Source organism: Camellia sinensis, chromosome 3, assembly GCF_055761805.1.
Source record: "Camellia sinensis isolate YWXY chromosome 3, ASM5576180v1, whole genome shotgun sequence".
Classification (NCBI taxonomy): Eukaryota; Viridiplantae; Streptophyta; class Magnoliopsida; order Ericales; family Theaceae; genus Camellia; species Camellia sinensis.
Window position 1 is genome coordinate 34,163,720 of NC_138963.1, and position 21,001 is coordinate 34,184,720.

General features: G+C 37.5%; 1 pseudogene; it reads left to right on the forward strand.

Annotated features, from left to right (window-relative positions):
- LOC114306067 (cytochrome P450 76A2-like) overlaps window positions 1-21,001 on the forward strand; it is a 72,385-nt pseudogene that overhangs the window by 33,915 nt on the left and 17,469 nt on the right.

Genomic DNA, 21,001 nt, shown 5'->3' on the forward strand with positions numbered 1-21,001 from the left:
ATGATGAGTGTCGACCGGAAAATAATTTTGGCCGAGAGCAAAATCTTTAGCCGATAACCTCATTCCCATGGCCGGTGGAACTCCACTGCACTCAGAATGAAGTTCAGAACAGTTCAGGAGACTTTCATAAATTTCAGAGGGGCAGGGCAGTGTCAACAGAGGCAACAGTGCTATGGCAGCAAATTTCCGGGCGAGACGAGTCAAACATGCATCATCCACGCATCCCAAGGCGGGGCTGTGGCCACTTTAATCCTACGTTTAATTTGTTAATTAATTAGAAATTCTGTAATAATTAATTTGGTATTCGGACTGTAATATTTATTTGGACCCTCTGAACGAGGGCAATTGTGTAATAAGTGTGCGTGAGTGTGTGTATGTCTTCTAACCCCACGTCTTTCTTCTGTTTTATTTACCCGCTTATGATGGTAGACTAGGGTATATTTAAATTAGCATACCTTATGCTATGCATGCGTGCATTCATACATTTGTCTTGCATGTACCGGGCTCGGCGCATCATTCTAACTGCATTTGTATTTCAATTCCAAATCGAATACGTGTTAGTTGTAGCATTTCACATGTCATTATAGATTAGCCGAGCCTATCTTAGTTGCATTTTGCATGTGTTGCATTAGCCATCTTAACATGAACTAGAATCATGCATATGATTACTAACTAGTTTTTTTTTTGGCTCGGAGTACTCGGTAAGCATTTATGCTTTAGCATACTGCATGCGTGTGAGTGTTGCCATAACAGCATGATTACCATGAGGCTAGCTGCTTATGTGATATAACTGCTCGAATGCCTGTGGATGAATGTTGAATTACCTAAATTGGAATAATGCATTAAAAACTGTGAATTTTTTTAAGCCCACTAGATAGTTGCAAAACCATCTTTTCTAAAAGCCCACTCGAGGGTGGCAAAACCTGCATTTTAGCCTACTTGCGAGTAGCAAACCATCTTCAAAACGAACATGCAATGTTTTGTTCTAATTTAGGCGATTGCTGCGCGCATAACATAGTAATTCTAGGCTAATAAATGGAATAAGAACACATAACGTTTTCAAAAACGGATATCACGGTTAGTAGAGGCCGATCTTCGGATCGGGCGAGAGGGGGTGCTCATAGCTGACCTTCCCCAATCGTACCCTAGCTCCCGAGCCGAGGCAACTTTGGTGATGACGGACACGTGGCCTTTGGCACCGAGTCAGGGTTTCCTAAATTCCCCCTTAAAAAATATTTAGGTGGCGACTCTGTATCTGGCAAAGCAGTCCATATTTGGCACTTTTTTTCTAAAAATCTGTTTTCTTAAAACGATTTGCCGGATTTGGACTCTTTGGTTTAGATTAAGAACCGTGACATAAATTGAGTTCGAACTGTAGCGCGAAAGCCTCACGCGGGCGCGTCTACATTGAGACGTCAGTGTTATTGGGTAAACCAAAGAGAAACATTAGAGTGAACCAAACATAGAATTCTGAATTTACGATGTAGTCTGTTTATTGTCCGTCTTTAAATTCCTTTGACTGCCTTGATCACTTAGGCCTCGTTTGTCAAGAGACTTTTTTATTTTATTAAAAAAGTCAAAAAATCAATAATTTATATAAAAAAGTTAAAGATTTTTTTTCTCCCTACTTTTTACACATCTTTTAGTAAAAAATCAAAAGGTCATCCCAAATATACTAGTTTTTTTTACATCATATTTTAGTCAAAAAATCAAAAAGTTACTTAAAAAAATATGTTCCCAAACGAGTCCTTAGACTCCGTGTGGTTTAATTTTAAAATTATAATTTAAGTGTTTAAATGAGAAATTGTGAGTTAAATTTTAAAAAGAAAAAATTTATATGATTTGAGAAAAGTTTTGAAAAGAGTTTTTAAATTTTAAATTTTGAAAATTTTTTTGAGTTGTATTTTAAATTTTGAGTTCTATATTGAAATTTTTTGGATTTATTTTTTAAAATATTTAAAAATGTTTAAGAAAATTTATTTTTTTATTTTGAATATATAATTTTTATTTAAATATTTTATTTTATTTTGTAAAAATTTAATTTTTATAATATTTTAAACTCAAAATACAACTTCACACTCAAATTGTTACCAAATACATAACTCCAAACTCAATTTAAAAATTATTTTCAAAACTCATAACCAAACACGTAACTCAAAATTCCACATTCAAATCGTAAGCAAACACATTACTAAAAAATTAAAATATTTAAAATAAAAATTATATATTTAAAATAAAAAATATTTTTTTAATTTTTAAATATTTAAAATATTTAAAAAAAATACAACGCCCAAATGTATGAAATACAGTGCATATTAAAATAAAAAAATAAAAATTTAAAATACAAAATATTTATTCTAAAAAAATAAAATAAATAATTTTTTTAAATATTTAAAAAAATAAAAACAAAAAAAAATTCAAAATACAACTCAAACTTCTTTCAAAACTCATAATCAAACATATTTCTCTTTTCAAAACTCAACTCAAAATTGTAACTCAAAATACGACTCCACACTCAAATAATGATTCTAAAAATAATTTTAAAAAATAAAATAAAAAAATGTTTTTTTGATTTTTTTTAAATAGAGTTTTGAAAATAGTTTAGTTTTTTGAGTTTTGAAAAAAAGTTTTGAATTGAATTTTGAATTATGTATTTGTTGACTTTTTGGCTTTCGAAGGTTATTATTGTAATTGCGAGCGTGCTAGCAAGGATCAATCAGTCCTTACAGAAAATTAATTGCCAACCAATTATCAGACGATTGCGTTTTAGTTCTTTTTGCCTCAACGGAGAGGACTTTTATTGGTGACTTGATTTAGGAGAATTAAGTAAAATAACAATTAAATGAAGAACAGTTAAAGTATTTCATTAACATGAAAAAACTTACAATGATTCAAACTCAGCCTCGTAGAGGTTTACAGCAACAATTTAGTTGAAACTACTCATATGAACGAAGTGCAGTGCAGGAATTTAAAGTACAGAAAATGTAAGACTGGAAATGTAAAACTGAAATAAGTATAATAAGATTGGTTTTTTGGATCTGAGTCTGAGAGCTTTTTCTAGGGCCTTCTTAGTTATTTATACTGCTCAAGGATGACCATCGAACTGCATTTCTAACTGTCGAACTGCTCCTCCATGATCGCTGATCATGTTGCCTCAAGATTAGCTCCATTACGCCATTACTTGCAGTTAGGCTTCCCTCATAACTTTGAATTTGAAATGTGAATAACTGTTGAAGCCACATCACCTTGCATCTCTTTGTTGATCCACTGCTACTCAGATCTCGTAATAACCAATACTAATTGTCATGTGTACGATCAGGATCGAAGACTTGACTAGTCTTCCCATATTATCCTTATTTTGCCACGCGTCCAATTGTAATTGGCTTGTACAAAATATGTAGCCAACAGTATTTAGTTATGAATTCTAAAAATAATTTTTAAATTAAATTTGATATATTTAAATTATAAATTTTAAAAAGAATTTTGAAAAGTTTTAATTAGAATCATAATTTCAAAAGAGATATATTTTCTGTTGATTTTGTCTACTAGTAGTAGTACTGGAAGAATCTAGGTGACTTCCAAAGGGTACAGATTGTTTTCAGTTTTCAGTCTAAAAATTGAATGGGAGAGCGTTGTTTGAGTGGTTCTGTTTTAATAATTCTAATCATTTATATCGTAATGTTTTTATTTTTTTTCATTTTTTTATGTGTATTACTTTTAAAAAAATAAAATTAATTTAATAATCATAACATGTTGAATTTATTATTTGGAAAATGTATTTAAAAAAAAATATTTTTTTGTAACGAATGTAAAAGCAAATTCAGAGCTTCGAACTGAACAATCTTATCCTTCGAATTTGGACTCGTTCGTTTTAAATGAAACACTAAAAGAACCAACAATGAACTTTTCCAATTTATGGAATATAATTAACAATTTTTTACTGATTTTCATTTAAAATTGGTGCTTCGAATTTAACAATCTTACCCCTTAAAGTTTGTTTTGATTATAACCAACATATGGTCATGGTTAGTATGATGAACCATTTTAAATTGACCATTTTTGCTTCGAAGAACAGTCCATGCTATTTTTAGTCTAGAAAGAGAATCTTTCTTAAATATATATATAAACCAATTAATGGTTTTGATGTTTCGAACAACAATTTCCATCCTTAAAGGATCTCAAGTTTTGCTTCAAAGGACATTGCTTTCATTGAGAAACCTAAAACAGGTCTTTAATCCTTTCGAAGTAAACGAATACTTGAGCATTCTTGCATCCATAAGTATGAAATATACTTCGAAGCTGGCTTCTTAGTTTCGAAGTCGCTTATTATTTGACTTTTGGCGCCAAAATCTAGTTTCGAAGCCAAATACTATACTTCGAAGCTGGCTTCAACGTCTGGGATGTGTTTTTCCCTCCAAAAGTATCAATATTGAAGGAAACTCTTCGTATTTGTACTTTAGTACTTAACGAATCACGCAATATATCTTCCAAACATAAAAGCTTTTAAAACCCTTTTATTTCGTGCTCTGAAATCACTTGCTCGCTTAATACAGAAACCCTTTATTTCTACCAATCTTCCACTTCTCTCTACTCCCTTTTCTAGCTTTGTCTTTTGAGGAAGCGTTCGATCAATGGCTTCTTCTTCATTAAAGTACCAGTCGTAGAACGTGCGAGCCCGTCTGTATCCTGAAAAGTGCCATCGATGGACGCATCTTCATCCCTTGTCGTTATGAGCAACAAGACTATGTGCTTGGGCCTATATTCAAGGAGATTCTTGCTGAGCTTCCAGCTCTATATCCTCGTCTAGAAGACCATTGTCTCCTTTACGAGGGTGGCCTTGACTGGAGGAATTGGAGGACGAATCGCCCTCATCGATGCTGGCCTACAGTGAGACCGGAATGGCAAGAATGGTATGATCGGGTTGTCTCGGTAGGACTCTGGACCTTCAAGAACTTTGCCTTCTCGATGCCCTCCGATTATCCAGGTCAACTATCTCAAAGGACCCCTTCTTAATTCCTGCTGCCCTATGCTTTTGGAATCCTATTTTTAATTTCTTCCAATTCAGATGTGGGATGATGGCCCCTATTGTTCTTGACATTTGCCATCTATTACGATTATCTCCCATTGGAACCCCCATTGGACCAGATTATCCTGACCTAGCAGTCCTTTTTTCCCTTCCCTCTCTTAACTCATCCTATAGTGACTTTGTCAAGGCTGAGAATAGAAGAGAGGGTCCTGTGACCGATAGGGAATTCTTTTCTTTCTTACTATATTGGCTTTGCAAATTCCTTTTCTGCACCTCCTCTCAAAGAATCATGCCTGAATTTGCCCCTCTTGCCAAAGCCCTTGTTTTACAGAAGAGGGTGGCTTTAGCTCCATACGTTCTTGGTCACGTATATAGAGCCTGTTCTCTTTTCTGTGAGAAACCCTTAGATGCCAATCAAGGGGGGCCATTTTGGATTCTTCAGCTTTGACTTTTTGCTTATTTCACTGAGTTACAATCCAAATGCCTTAAATTTTTTGAGCCAAACCCTCCTACTCATGGCATGAGGCTAGCCAATGCTTCCCTTTATCCTTCTACTTTTGCTTTTTACTTCTCTCTCTTCCACCGACTTCCAGTTTCTCCTCCTTCCTATTGCTTTCGTCCCTTCGAACCCATGACCATTGGCCTATCTTGGTTGAAGAATTTCCTGAATGATAGGCTCTGTGCTTCACCTGCTCAAAAAGACATATGGGCCTCTATTTTAATCCCTAGAGAATTATTCATTGGGACTATGAACACCAGAGCTTACAAATGCATTGCTGAGCCCTACTGTCCTGCTCAATTTACTAGACAATTTGGCTTCTCACAAGGGGTCCCAATACCTCTCTGCAGTAACACCAATCTAAGTCTTACTACCAGGGATTTGAAAGTTCGTCGGTCCAGACTAAAAGAGGCAACTTCTAAGTTTATACAGGACTTGATCGATTTTGAGTATAGCCCTTTTCTTCCTCAAGGTAACATGTTGAAGAGGTACCACAACTGGTGGGTGTCCAATATGGAAGTATATCTGGCCATTTCTCCTCAAGACTTATTGATGGTGTTGAATTTGCCCAAGCCCAAAGGAGCTGGAGTTGTTATTCCTTCCACTGTCCTTACCACTTCAGTTCTTGTGCCTGTTACCACACAGTCTGCTCTTGCTGCCTCGACTCCTCCTAGAGTTACTCGGGCTGCCTCGAAGAAAGGTATATACCCTTGTCTCTTCTCATTTTGCCTTCTTTATAATGCTTTTAGCCTTGTCTTTAGTTCTTCTTTTGTGAAGGTGGTGCGGGTGCCTCATAGGGAGATTCTCCTCAGAAGACCCAAGCTCTAAATCTTCTCAAAAGCAAACGGCAACAAAAGAAAAGGAGACTTTTACTTGAGCCTGAAAAGGAAGTACCTGAGGTTCAAGCAGAAGAAGAAGAAGAAGAAGAAGAAGAAGAAGAAGAAGAAGAAGCAACTGAAGAGCAAGAGTCACCTTTGAAAAGAAGGAAAAGAGTGACCATCCTTTTTTCTGGCTTGGTTCAAGATCCCACTCATGAGACAACTGTCAGAGTAGTGGAAGAGGAACTTACTGAATCCCAAATTGGAGAGAAAGAAATTGAGAAGGAACAGGAAATACCAGTACAAAGGAAAAAGAGAAGGAACACGACTGTCTCTCCTTCTGATTTGGTCGAAGACCCTATTCATGAAGCAGCTGCTAAGGCAGTAGAACGAGAGCATTCTAAGGCCATAATTGTTTTTGAGAGAGCTGAGAAGAGACGATAGCAGCAATTCTTAAGAGATGAAGCAGCTACTGCTGATGCAATCTAAAGGGAAACTGCAAGAAGGCAACATATTGCTGAGCACTATTCCCTTCGAAGCTCTCCTATTGCTGCTATCACTTCTGAAACAAGTAATTTCTTTCATGCTTCTACTGTTTCTCTCTTATCAAATTTTTTGGTATTGAAACCTGACATTACTTTACATCTCTTTTTGTATAGCAACAACTACTGAGCCTATTCTTCCAATAAGGACTCCCTCAGTTTCAGTTGAAGTTGATCAGATGCAAAATGTGAGGACTATTCAGATAATACTCCCACTTCCTAGGCCTACATTCAACGTACCCTCATTTAGGCCAAGCATTCTTGCATCTCTTTCCTTTGGATTAAATCCGTATCTTCCTTACTTATCTTTGGATCTACCTCAATTCAGTTCTTTTTCGAGCCTTGCTCTTCCCCTTCCTCCTAAGGAAATTTCAACTTCTGCTGCTCCATCTCTAATGGTAGCTGATTCCCCTACAGAGGATGCTGGCAACTCTCCAACCTATGGTTTGTTACCTTTACCTACTTCCAGCCCTTCTTCCCTTGACCTATTGGTGGCTAGGACCATAGAGACTACTGAAGATGCTCCACCCATTTCTCCTATCCCTATGCAGTCTTCTGTGCCTTCCACCACTGCTCTTTCTGTACCCCTTATGTCTTCGGATGAGGTAGATATCTTCGAAGCAAGACTGACCAGTCTCTTTGACATGTCCTCTACCTCTCTAATAGCTAATTATGAGGTTGAGTCATTAGTTCTGGCTGATTCCTTGTTAACAATTCTTGAGAGCTCCTCTTCCTCCGGTTGTAAGCCTTCTGCACCCTTGATGGACTTAGACAGCTATCTGGAGTTATTGACATCCTTTTTAAGGATTCCTTTTGAGGCTTTACAAAGGCCTATAATGAGAAATGGCTTCCTTTAGTGCTGCAAAGTTGTTGAGCAATCCAGTATAACTGTCTCAAGTCATTTATCACAGGCAGCAACTACTATTGACTTTTACATCAACATTTGTCATGCTGCCAAGGCTGCAGAGGAGAACTTAGTGAGAGACCAGAGCTTTGTTTCCACAGTACATGCTGAAGTCTCCGGGCTAAAGGAACAGCATTCCTTTGTCTCCCATTATCGAACCCGATTACTGGAGAGGAAAGCTCAACTTGAAGAGGAGCTATCTGCATTGAACCAGGCCTTAATCCGTACTGACACTAAACTGCAGATCACCAACCAAGGAATGGCCAATCGAAAGCAAGAAATGACCATAGCCATCCAGTTGTTTTCTTAATTTAAGAATAGGAAGTCTGTTGTAAAAGAACAATTAAGGCATTGTAATGATTTCTAGGCCAATTTATGGCAAAATGTATTTAACTCTTTATGAAAAAATAAATTCTGATTTATCATTTGAGTACTCTTGTGTTCCTTTGCTTGACATTTATTCTATTCCTTGTGTTTTCCAAATAGTTGGAAAATAAGGCTTCAAATATCTGCCATTAATCTTTTTTGGATGTATGTATCCATTCAAATTTCTCAAATGGTATGCTCCGAAAGGCAGGACTCTATGAATTTGATATGGTCCTTCCCAGTTAGGTGACCATTTACCAAGCTTATAGCTTTTAATTCCTATTGGGAGTATTATCTTCCATACCAAATCACCTTTATCAAAGCCAATGTGTTTGACTTTCTTATTGTAATTTTTGGCTGCTTCCTTCTTTTGAAAGAGATTGCTATTTAATGCCAGAATTATAGCTTCATCTATTCCTTCTAATTCCAAGCACATACTCTGATGGTATTGCTCAGGATCTAGCTGGTCTTGGCATCTTACCCTCAAAGACTTAACATTAATTTCCACAGGCAACACAGCATCATGCCCATACACCAAGGCATAAGGAGTAACTCCAGTGCTTGACCTTGGGGAAGTTCTAAAAGCCCACAATACATCAAACAATAAGTTATGCCAATCCCTAGGATTGTCTTCCACAACCTTTTGTATTCCTTTCTTCAAGGACTTATTGGATGATTCAGCCTGGCTATTGGCTTGTGCATAATAGGGGGTGGAATTAACAAGGCTAATTCCAAACTCTGTCACAAAAAACTTCACAATTTTCCCATCGAAAACAGTCCCATTATCAACAGTTATAGTTTTGGGGATGCCAAACCTATGGATTAAATCCTTGATAAATCCAATGACCTCAGTTTGGTCTACAGCCTTGTATGGCTTAATTTCGACCCATTTGGTGAAGTAATCAGTAGCCATTAAAATGAAACAATGATGCTTCGAAGAGGGTGGGTGTATTTTTCCCATCATATCCATGGCCCATCCTCTAAATGGCCAAGGCTTTACTACTGCATGCAGGTCAGTTATGGGCACATGCCTTATTGTGCCATGCTTTTGACATGCCTGACAACCCTTTGCATATTCTATGCAGTCTTTAAGGATAGTTGGCCAATAGTAGGAATGCCTTAAGTACCCATTTCATTTTCACACCAGGCTGATGAGCACCACAGATGCCTTCATGAACCTCAGCCATAGCTGCTAATGCTTCTTTTGGGCCTAAACATTCCAACAATAAACCATCTCCCCCCTTTTGTAGAGAGCATTGCTATATATGATGTATTGCATATATTACAATTTAATTTTTCTGCTGGCCTTCGAGGATGGGCCAGCCAAGTACTGCATTATTGGATGCCTCCAATCTTGTTCCTGTAAGTCATTATGATTGACTTCCAGGACCACATTCCTTTTATTTAAGGGTGGTATAGATTTCTGGTATGTTGTTTGGTTTATGTCCCTTTAAGTATTATCCCTCCTCTTGAAATTTGAAGCTTTCTGAGTCACATCATTAGCTCTATTATTCAAGAATCTTGGGACATGAGTTACATTTGCTATTTGAAATTGAGAAAGCAGATGTAATGCAACAACATAGTATGGCAACATGCTTATACTTTGACATCTGAAAATCCCTTTCACTTGGTTAACCACCAATTGAGAATCTCCAAATATGTCAACTGCATGAACTTGAAATCCAATAAGAATTTCTAATCCCACTATTAAGCCTTCATATTTAGCTTGATTATTAGAACAAGTAATTTCATTCACTCTAAAACCATGTGTGGTTTCTATTCCTTGTGATGACTTAATCACTATACCAATTCCAGTTAGGCCATTGGCTCTCGATCCATCGAACCACATTTGCCATGGCTCAACACTAGCCATACCAAGTTTCATTATCTCTTGGCTCTCTGTTTGAGATAGATGGTCTGTCAAAAAATTGGCTAAAACTTGTCATTTCACTGCCTTTTGGGAAACATATTCTAAATGAAATCCTAACAAGGCTAATACCCATTTGCCAATTATTCCTCTCAACATAGCTCTAGATAACATATACTTAACCAAATCTGTAGTTGCAATTACCAAGACAGTTGTAGGCAAAAAATAATATATTAATTTCATTGCAGCAAAATACAATGCAAGGCACAGTTTTTCTACAGCTGAATATTTACATTCACAAGAATTTAAAAACCTACTAAGGTAATAAACAGATTGCTCCTTGCCTTCTTCATTGTCTTGGGCTAAGAAAGCTCCCAATGAATCTTCTGCTGCAGCTATGTATAATTTCAAGGGCTTATCACCCTTTGGTGGCATTAGCACTGGAGGGTTGGCCAAGTAGGCTTTGATTTCTTCGAAAGCAATTTGATGCTCTGCTGCCCATACAAATTCCTTTTCATCTCTTAACCTTAACAAGGAAGAAAATACTTTAGTTTTCCCTGCAGTGTTAGAAATGAATCTTCGAGAAAATTAACCTGTCCAAGGAACTTTTGTAATTCCTTCTTACTTGATGGGGGTCTAGCTTCAATGATGGCTTTGGCTTTGTTCTGGTCAATCTGTATTCCTTTCTTGTGTACTACATAGCCCAAGAAATTTCCAGATGATATGCCAAAAGCACACTTAAGAGGATTGAGTTTCAACTTGAACTTTCTCATTCTTTCGAAAGCTGCTTCCAAGTGAAACAGATGCTCCTCCATGGATTGGGATTTAACTACAATATCATCAATTTAACTACAATATCATAGCCCTCTGATATGTAGCCCCAGCATTCTTCAGACCAAATGGCATTTTAACCCATTCGAAGGTGCCAATATTTCCAGGACATTTGAATGCTGTTTTGTGAACATCCTCCTCTGCAATGCAGATTTGGTTATAACCAGAGTGCCCATCCATCATTGAAAAAATTTGATGCCCTGCTGAACTATCTACCAACAAATCTACTATAGGCATAGGATACTCATCTTTTGGAGTTGCCAGATTCAAGTTTCTGAAATCAATACATACCCTCATTTTACCATTCTTCTTAACTACAGGCACAATATTAGATAGCCATTCAACATACCTGGCTGTCCTAATAAAGCCTGCCTTGAGTAGTCTAAGAATTTCCTCCTTGATTTTCTGAATCACTTCTAGACTCATTCTTCTTGGTTTTTGCTTGTATGGTTTGAAATTAGGCTTCATAGGGAGCCTATGTTCCACTAATGACCTATCCAATCCTGTTAGTTCATTATAAGACCATGCAAAACAATCTTTATATCTCCTCAAAATAACCAACAACTGGTTCCTGTCAAGAGCATTCAACCAAGTACTTATATAAATGGGTTGTTGTATCGAACCTTCTCCTAGATTTATTTTTTCCAAAGGGTCTTGTATCTGAGAACTTACTAAAGCTCCTTTTTTAATTCCTTCTGGCTTCGAAGCAATCTCCTTGCTGTATTCTGCTCCCAGGTTTTTTGAGTCAACATCTTTACCCTCCTCCTCATAGACAAAGTCTGTCCACAAGGCTTCTTCTTCCTGTATCTCCTGGACTTTTGTTTCAATGTCCAATGCACAGTATTTGTCAAGGGCCTAAACTCTGGCCTGTTGCTGCTTCTGCTTGCAGCCAATTATCATGGCTTCTTTCTCTTGCTCTTGCTCTTTCTGGACTATTAATTTTACATCCAATATTAAAAACTTAATTAGAGCCAAAGAATTGGCTTCTGGTGCTTCATTTCTTTGCCTACAACCAGGCATCATTGTCATCTTTAACGACAACCTCTTCATCAGCACTCTCCTGGACTAAGTGCTTCAGGTGTGTCACTTCCTCATCAGCCGTCACTTCAGCTGAGCTATCAGATTTCCTCAGTATACTGAGTGGTGTCACTCCCTCAATATACAACTTGGCCTCTACGAAGTCTGCGCAGGTTATAAAAGGTTGAGAATCTGCATCAATTTCCTCTGTCTCTCCATTGCCTAAGGCCATCATTATTTTCTGATGCAAAGAGGAAGGCACACATTTGTTAGTGTGGATCAAATCTTTACCAAGTAAAGCATTGTACTTAGTATTACTGTCGATCACGAAGAATGTCGTCATGCAGTCCCTGGTTCCCAAACTCAGGTTGATGGGTAGAATTCCCTGAGCCATCTGTCTGTCTCTAGCGAAACCAGCAATGGTTGTACTGGTTGGGATTAATATGGGATTCCTTTTCCCTAATTTCTTTAATGAAGATTTCGGTAGTAAGTTCACTGCTGCCCCATTATCCATCAAGACTCGGTTCAATTGTATCCCATTGAAGAAGGCCTTGATATACAAAGGCTTGACATGCTGTGTCATAGAATTCGAGGGATACTCAAAAGGATATGAGAGGTTAATACTCACTACTTCTTCACTCTCATATTCAGTTTCTATTGGGGTAACCATTCCGGAATTATCTTGCACCATACTCACTTGTGAGTCTTTGCTAGAAACTAGAATTGGGTCAATTTCTTGCCCCTCTTAATTCTCATCTCCAGCTTGGAATTCATGCGGTAGTATGTGTACCATGTTCACTGACATTGAGCCAAATTGGATGGCTGGCTGTGTCTGTTTCTCTCTTTGGCCACCTTGTTCAGTTACTGCAGAAGTATCCTCCATGCTGATCTCTGGCACTTCATCCTTCGAATGGTCTGTCACGACTGGCTTTTTAACCAGAAATGTTTGTTCAGCCATGAAGGCTTCAAACATTTCTTCCTCAACCATTTCTTTCTTTTGGCCCCAGCCAACTTCTTTCTCCGTCTCGTTGTCACTCTCTATCAATGCCTTCTCCAATCCTGCTAAACTGGACTTCTCTCTGGCTTTTAGTTCAGAGTGAACTTTGGCCAACTGTTCTCTGCTGCAACCTATTTTTCCTTATAGAGTTGGTTTTGGAGTATTGTCTGACTTTGGATCCTTCTTTCCTTTTGTCTGTACCAATGAAGAACTCTCTTCACTCTCTTTCAGGTCTTGCTGGTACTGAGTGTACCTACGCTGAGTTTTCCTCCTTTGTGATCTAGAAATTACGGGGACCATATCTGGTTCCTTTGTTTTTGGTTATTTAAGCAGGACCCAATTGTTTGGAGCCACCAAAGGAGGTTTTACCATCCTACCTTGGTTTCCAACAACCTCTCTCTGGGTAGACACCTCCCTAGGTTTGTTCTGCATCACAAACCAGTCTGGGACTCCAGGTACCCACGAACCTACTGACCTAGCTATTGAATTGCTTCTTTCCTCCTTCAAAGTCACCCTCGAAGCTGGCCATGAAGGCCATTGTTTGGCCTTGACTTCATGCTTTGGGCCTAACTCAGGCCTTTGATGAAGGTGTCCACTTTCTATCTTGCGTGAGGCTGGTCTAGGGGGCCAATCTCTGGCTTTGATCCCATAAACTGAACCTCTCTCCAGTCTCCTCTCAGAATGACTGCTCTCCATTCTGTAATAATTAGGTGGCCTAGACTCATGTAAAGGCCTCTTGCCCTTGGAATGGATTCTATCAGCTGTTAGTTCAACCCTCAATGGCTGCTGCCTAATACCAGATGGATATGGCCTTTTATTGTAAGCATTGGTTGGTTTAGGATGTCTCTGCACATCCTTGTAATATTGCTTCCCATCAATTGGAAGTCCTTTCAACCACTTGTAACTTAGTCTGCACCTAGGACACATCCTTTGCATCACAGCTGCCTCTAAGGAATCGTCATACAGTGCTTCTTCATCAGAGTCTTCTCTCTGGTGTGAAAAACCTTGTCCAATAGTTGGTAGATTTCCAGTGTCTTTCTTGATAGTTGTCTGGTTGGCCACATGCATCTGCACATTGACTTCTTCCAATTCTTTCAAAGACAGGTTCTGAAAGTCCGGTATAATGACATTGGCTGCCACCTCTCCAATTTCTGGAAATGGATTACTGTCGATCCCCATGGCCTTTTCAGCTTTGGCTGGGAATTTCAAACTTCCTTTCCGAATTTGTTCTTGGATCCTGTCTCAAAAAACAATACAGTTCTTAGTCGAGTGAGACAAAGAATTATGCCATTTACAATATACTTTTCCTTTAAGTTCATCAAGAGATGTAATTTTAACCCCTTTTAGTAACTTAAGGAAGTTAGCCGCAAGCAAATGATAGAAAATGTCATCTGCCTTAGTTAAATCGAAAGAGTATTTCTTGTGAAGGTCTTTCTTTTTAAACTGCTGGTCAATTGTTGTATCCTTATGAATCAATGTTTCACAGATCACAAGTTCTTTCCCCACAATCTCTGCTGCATCGATCTCATAATTAGGATCTCTATAATATGTCTTGTACGATGCATTATTTCGGTCTTGTTCCTCTTCTAGTAATGCTTCGTATCTAGACACCTTATAAGTGAGTTCTACTAAGTCTCTGATCTCAGTCGAATCAAACTTCTTTCGAAGCCTAAATTCTAAGTCATTTTGAGCCAATCTCACGAATTCTGGCTCTTGCAGGATGACTCTACATTTATTTCGAGCCCTTTTAAATCTGGCAATAAACTGAGTGGCCTTCTCGTCAGGCCTTTGACCCAATCTTGCCAAGTCTTCCATGGAAACCTTTGACGCCGATTGGAAGAATTGGGCATGAAATGCCTCTTCCATTTGTTGCCAAGCTTGGATAGAGCCAGGTGTAAGGCTAATATGCCATACAAATGCTCCCCCAGTTAGGGAATTTGGGAATAACTTTAACTTCATATAGTCATTATTAGTAAATTCACCGCATTGAGCAGCAAACCTAGCAATATGCTCTACTGTTGATTGGTTTCCATTCCCATGAAAAAGGACAAAATCTGGTATCTTGAAACTCCTTGGGTATACATGTACCCTGTCCACCCATTCTGGGTATGGTTTCCTGTACACCAGAGTCTGGACCCCCCGAGCCATTGGTCCACACGTCTCTCTAACAATGTCAACAATTTGGTCCCTAGGGACCATATTTTGTGCCTGCTGAACCACTAAGGGAGGAGCAAACACAGGATTGGTGGGCCAACTTGTGCTTGTAGTCCTCTTGGTCCATAAGGTGGTATATTTGGGACTGGTTGTCCCTGTGGTGCAGGTAGCGGTTGGGGGTGTGGGTAACCTCTTGAGCCTGTCCAACGAAAGGACCTGCGAAAGGTGCTGGGACTGGTGTTGTGTCCCTTCTATTTGTAGGAAAACCTTCCAATCCCCCGGGTATTAATTCGAATAAGGGATTAGTGAAACCCCTTGTGCTAGGTATGGCTTCGAACATGGGATTTGGAACCATTGTTATGCCATTTTCTTATACTGGGCCAGATCCACCAAATTGCATGGCTTCATTGTTAAATACTGAGGCATTTTGACCTGCTATAGGCCTTGGAATAGGTTCGTACCAAGATTGAGGTGATGGTCTTTCATAGTTCTGATTATTAGTTTGACCATTAGAATGTCCATTAACTTGCATAGGCTGTTTATCTCTAGCCAATCTTTGTTGACGGACATTCGAAACTTTCTCCATGTGTCTTACGTTTGTTAATTGGTGGTTATTCATTCGATCCAAAAAGGATGTTGCCCACCTTTCCATTGTGTTCATTAATTGCTGTCCCATTGCATCTATTAAGCCACTCCATGGATTTATTGGTTGAGTAGATGGGACAGTGGACGGTTCAATTCCTTGGTCTCGTCCAATATTACAAACATGTGGTACTTGTTCTGAAGTACTGGTCTGTTCGACCACAGATTCTGATAAAATGAGAGTTTCCACAGGATGTGTTATCACATTATCCTCTGGATTAGGTATCTCTACCTCTCCTTCCACGCCTTCTTCCAAGCGTTCATTTTCTCCTTGCCTCTTATGTCTAGCCATTTGAATTAGTCCCACTGGGCGTGCCAAAAATATATGTTGGCTTTTTGGCTTTCGAAGGTTATTATTGTAATTGCGAGCGTGCCAGAAAGGATCAATCAGTTCTTACAGAAAATTAATTGCCAACCAATTATCAGACGATTGCGTTTTAGTTCTTTCAGCCTCAATGAAGAGGACTTTTACTGGTGGCTTGATTTAGGATAATTAAGCAAAATAACAATTAAATAAAGAACAGTTGAAGTATTTCATTAACATGAAAAAACTTATAATGATTCAAACTCAGCCTCGTAGAGGTTTACAACAACAATCTACTTGAAACTACTCCTATGAACGAAGTGCAATGCAGGAATTTAAAGTACAGAAAATGTAAGACTGGAAATGTAAAACTGAAATAAGTATAATAAGACTGGTTTTTTGGATATGAGTCTGAGAGCTTTTTCTGGGACCTTCTCAGCTATTTATACTGCTCAAGGATGACCATCGAACTGCATTTCTAACCGTCGAACTGCTCCTCCATGATCGTTGATCATGTTGCCTCAAGATTAGCTCCATTACGCCATTACTTGCAGTTAGGTTTCCCTCCTAAATTTGAATTTGAAATGTGAATAACTGTTGAAGCCACATCACCTTGCATCTCTTTGTTGATCTACTGCTATTCAGATCTCGTAATAACCAATACTAATTGCCACGTGTACGATCAGGATCGAAGACTTGAATAGTCTTCCTATATTATCCTTATTTTGCTACTCGTCGAATTGTAATTGGCTTGTACAAAATATGTAGCCAATAGTATTTAGTTATGAATTCTGAAAATAATTTTTAAATTAAATTTGATATATTTAAATTATAAATTTTAAAAAGAATTTTGAAAAGTTTTAATTAGAATCATAATTTCAAAAGAGATATATTTTCTGTTGATTTTGTCTACTAGTAGTAGTACTGGAAGAATCTAGGTGACTTCCAAAGGGTACAGATTGTTTTCAGTTTTCAGTTTTCAGTCTAAAAATTGAATGGGAGAGCGTTGTTTGAGTGGTTCTGTTTTAATAATTCCAATCATTTATATCGTAATGTTTTTATTTTTTTTTTCATTTTTTTATGTGTATTACTTTTAAAAAAATAAAATTAATTTAATAATCATAACATGTTGAATTTATTATTTGGCAAATGTATTTAAAAAAAAAATATTTTTTTGTAACGAATGTAATAAATTGAACATATTATGATTAAATTAATTTAATTCTTCTTTTCATGGTTGATGTATATTAATGAATGGTTAATTACAAAATAAATGATTTGGATAATCAAAATGAGTGGGTGTTTGAAAAATGAGTTTTTTTTGTAGATTTTTTTAGTTGTAGGATATTATTAGAGAAATTTTTTTTTGTGCTTGGGAAGATAGTTGTGTTTTTTTGTGGTTGGATGCGATGTTTGTGAGAAAAAAAGTAAAATGATTATGGGATTTGATGTGATATTTTGTTTGGATTTGTTTCTTTTGGTTTTGTAACCAATTTATCTTCTAATGAAAAAAAAAAAACAAAACAAAAAACTTCCTTACCAAACAGCGCCGGAGACATATAATAATGAGACGAGATCAGGGGCGGAGGCAGCATGTGACCAAGGGGGTCACGTGCCCCCCTAGATTTTGGAATTTTTTTTTTTTTGCAAACATAAAAAAAAATTAAATAAAAAATTACAAAAATATTATTAGAGTGAAATGTCAATGACATTTTAAAAATTATGAAAACAATAATGGTTGTTTTGATTGAAAATGAAGAGACTATTATAAATAAACTATACTAACTATGAAATTTTTTGAATGTAACGATGATGTTATTATTAGTGATATGCAAGTATAAGTAATCTCACTATAAAGATATGAAATTTATTAGATTGTTAGTTACATTTGACATGTGAGGTTCACTCTTTATGCGTTTATTTACCATTAGTGGGTGCTATTGCATACCAATGATGACGTGGTATTACCATTATATTCAATTTTTAATCAAATTTTGTATCAAAAAATAATCTATCATTATATAATTTATTTTAAGGCTTACATCTATTTTTTTTTATATTGTCCATGATACACTAGTTACAAACATTTTTTTTTTATATTTCCTGAAATCAATCGTAAAAAATTTACATGAAATATTTTTGTAAAAATTATTATAATTAATAAGTGCCCTCTCTAAATTAAATTTCTGACTCCGCCACTGGACGAGATAACCCCTACAATCTATATATGAATTGATAGGAAGCCCAACCCAATTTGAAACTGTCATCCAAAATGACATTATGTTTGGTTTGGTTTCATAATTTATTTTTTAAAATATTTTTGAAAAAATAAAAATTAATTTCACAAAAATAAATAAGAAAGAAAATTTTAAATTTAAGAAAAATTTAACTTTTTAAAAATTATTTTCCCTCAAAAATAGAAAAAGAAAAAAGAAGATCATATGCAAATGATTGCTGTTTATTTATTTATTTATTTTCACCAAATTAATTTTATTTTATTTTCAAAAACAGATTAGGAAAACAAAATCAGAGTGGTTTTGAAAAAGGAATTGTTGCTTCCACCAAGTAATATGTTGCATGCTTAAAGTTATATAAACGGTTTGGATAATCGAAACAAACTTATCTACCCTTACCATACCATTTTTTGAACACAAATTTTGTATTAATGATATTCATCATCAAGTGGTGCAGGAAATATTTTTAGCCGGTTCAGAAACAACTAGCAGCACCATCGAATGGGCCATGACAGAACTCCTCTGCAACCCAAAGAAGATGATCAAGGCCAAAGCCAAGCTCATCGACATCGTTGGACCCAATCGAAAAATGGAAGAGTCTGACATCGACGGCCTACCATACCTGCAAGCCTTGGTGAAGGAAACGCTCCGTCTACACCCTCCGATCCCATTCCTAGTCCCTCGAAAGGCAATTCAAGATACCAATTTCACGGGCTACCACATACCCAAGAACACCAAAGTGTTGATTAATACTTGGGCGATTGGAAGAGACCCTGAATGCTGGGACGACCCTATGGAATTCAAGCCCGAGAGGTTCTTGGACTCAAAAACCGATTACAAGGGGCAACACTACGAGCTGATACCGTTTGGAGCGGGGCGGAGGATGTGTGCCGGTGTGCCGCTAGCTCACCGGATGTTGCATTTGGTTTTGGGCTCATTGTTGCATGAGTTTGAGTGGAAGCTTAATGGTCAAGTCACTGCAGAGACTATGGATAGAAAGGAGAGGATGGGAGTAACAGTGAGGAAATTCGAACCACTGATGGCAGTGGCCAAGAAGAATTAATGTGGTGTGGCAATGATCTAATTTGATTAGAAAGATTTAGTATTGTTATGAAGTCTTTTTTGTTTTAGTAATGCTTATTATGGTTTTAAATTGTAGTATTGGATATGCATGGGTATTAATAGTGGTTGTTTGTCTTTTTCTTTTTTTATGGCTGGTGGGGGTGGGGATAGGGGTGGGGTGGGGTGGGATGAGAGGCTCATCCAGTATATGAGTTAAGGAAGAAAAAATGAAAATACAAAATATATAAATAATTTTTTCTTACAAGTCTTCATTATATAATTAAAAGGGCTAATTATATTTTTAATTTTTAGACTGCGAATTGTGTCATTCTAGTCTTTCAACATTTTAAATTTGTCAATTTTGTTATTAAAAGTATTAAATGTGTGTTAAAATAGTCTCTATGACTGACAAATTTTGTATTCATCATAAAAATTGGAATATCTTTTAAACAAAAATTACACATCAACCAAAAAAAATGATGATCATACCTATAAGAGTTTTATTATTATTATTTTTTTGGGAAAATACCAATTCAGCGTGAATTTAAAAAAAAAAACATTCAATTAGTGGTAAAGTTTATAAATTTTAATTATTAAAATATAAAACTGTTTCATCAACTTATAATTATTTTTAAAAGATGAGACTGAGATTAATTTTCCCATTTTTTTCCCCTTAAAGATATTACAGATTATTCTAATCATGAATACTAATAGCCTCAGCTACATGAGTCCATTTTTTGACGCTATATTATTAACACTATCTTTGATATGTTGTTTAAAAAAAAAATAATGGTAGGTGAGAGAGAGATTTCATAATCTAACTTTGGGCCGTGGTAATGACCGGACTAAAATTGGTCCGAGCATGCTTGGGTCGAGCTAGGCTGGGCCAATTCAGGGGCAGCTCGCTCGGTTAAAGCCCAGGTCCGATTTGGCCGGGATAACTTCTCTGCCAGCCCGGTTCATGTTGTTTGCTCGTTGAGATCGGCGTGTAAGATCCTCCGCAGACTGGCCCAACCGAGCAAGAGCTCGGTTCGCGTTGTTTGCTCGTTGAGATCGGCGTGCAAGATCCTTCGCAGACCGGCCCAACCAAGCAAGAGCTCGGTCATAACGGAGGGCTGCTAAGCTCGGTCATAACAGAGCTCGACTAGGAGCATTGCATGTCTCGAAAGTAATACGGTTGTAGGAAGATGGGGTAGTGCTGCCGGGCTATCCGTTCCTGTCAACGCCGTTTGGCAGTTTGGTTAGGTGGTGTTTAGCTGTATTTGCGCTGACACGTGAGAAAGTGGGATAGGAGAGCAGGTCCACGCGTCAAAAGGCAAATGGACGTAGAGGCACGCGTAGAAGGTATATAAGCGTGGCTGCGCCCCCCATGCTGGGGATGAGACATCTTCTGGTGAGAGAAACACTAACACATTGTCTTCTTTTCTCTCTCTCTCTGAGTGTGTGCTGACTTGACCGTCGGAGGGGTTTTCCGACAACGCACTGCCGAGTAGCTCACCTTCGTTGTGTTCACAGGTCGATCGGAGGAAGGTGCAGCTTGGACGCGAGGAGTACGGGTGGTACCGGATATTTGGCTCCCATACAATTGGCGTCATCTGTGGGAAGCTTGAACAGACACAACCTTGCCCTCCAAGCTCATTGGTTCACCTTCCATGGTAAACAACAAGAAAGTACCATTGTCTGCCATCGATGGTATTACCCCAAAGTCAGTTCGATGGAAAGACGGACTTCCCGTCGT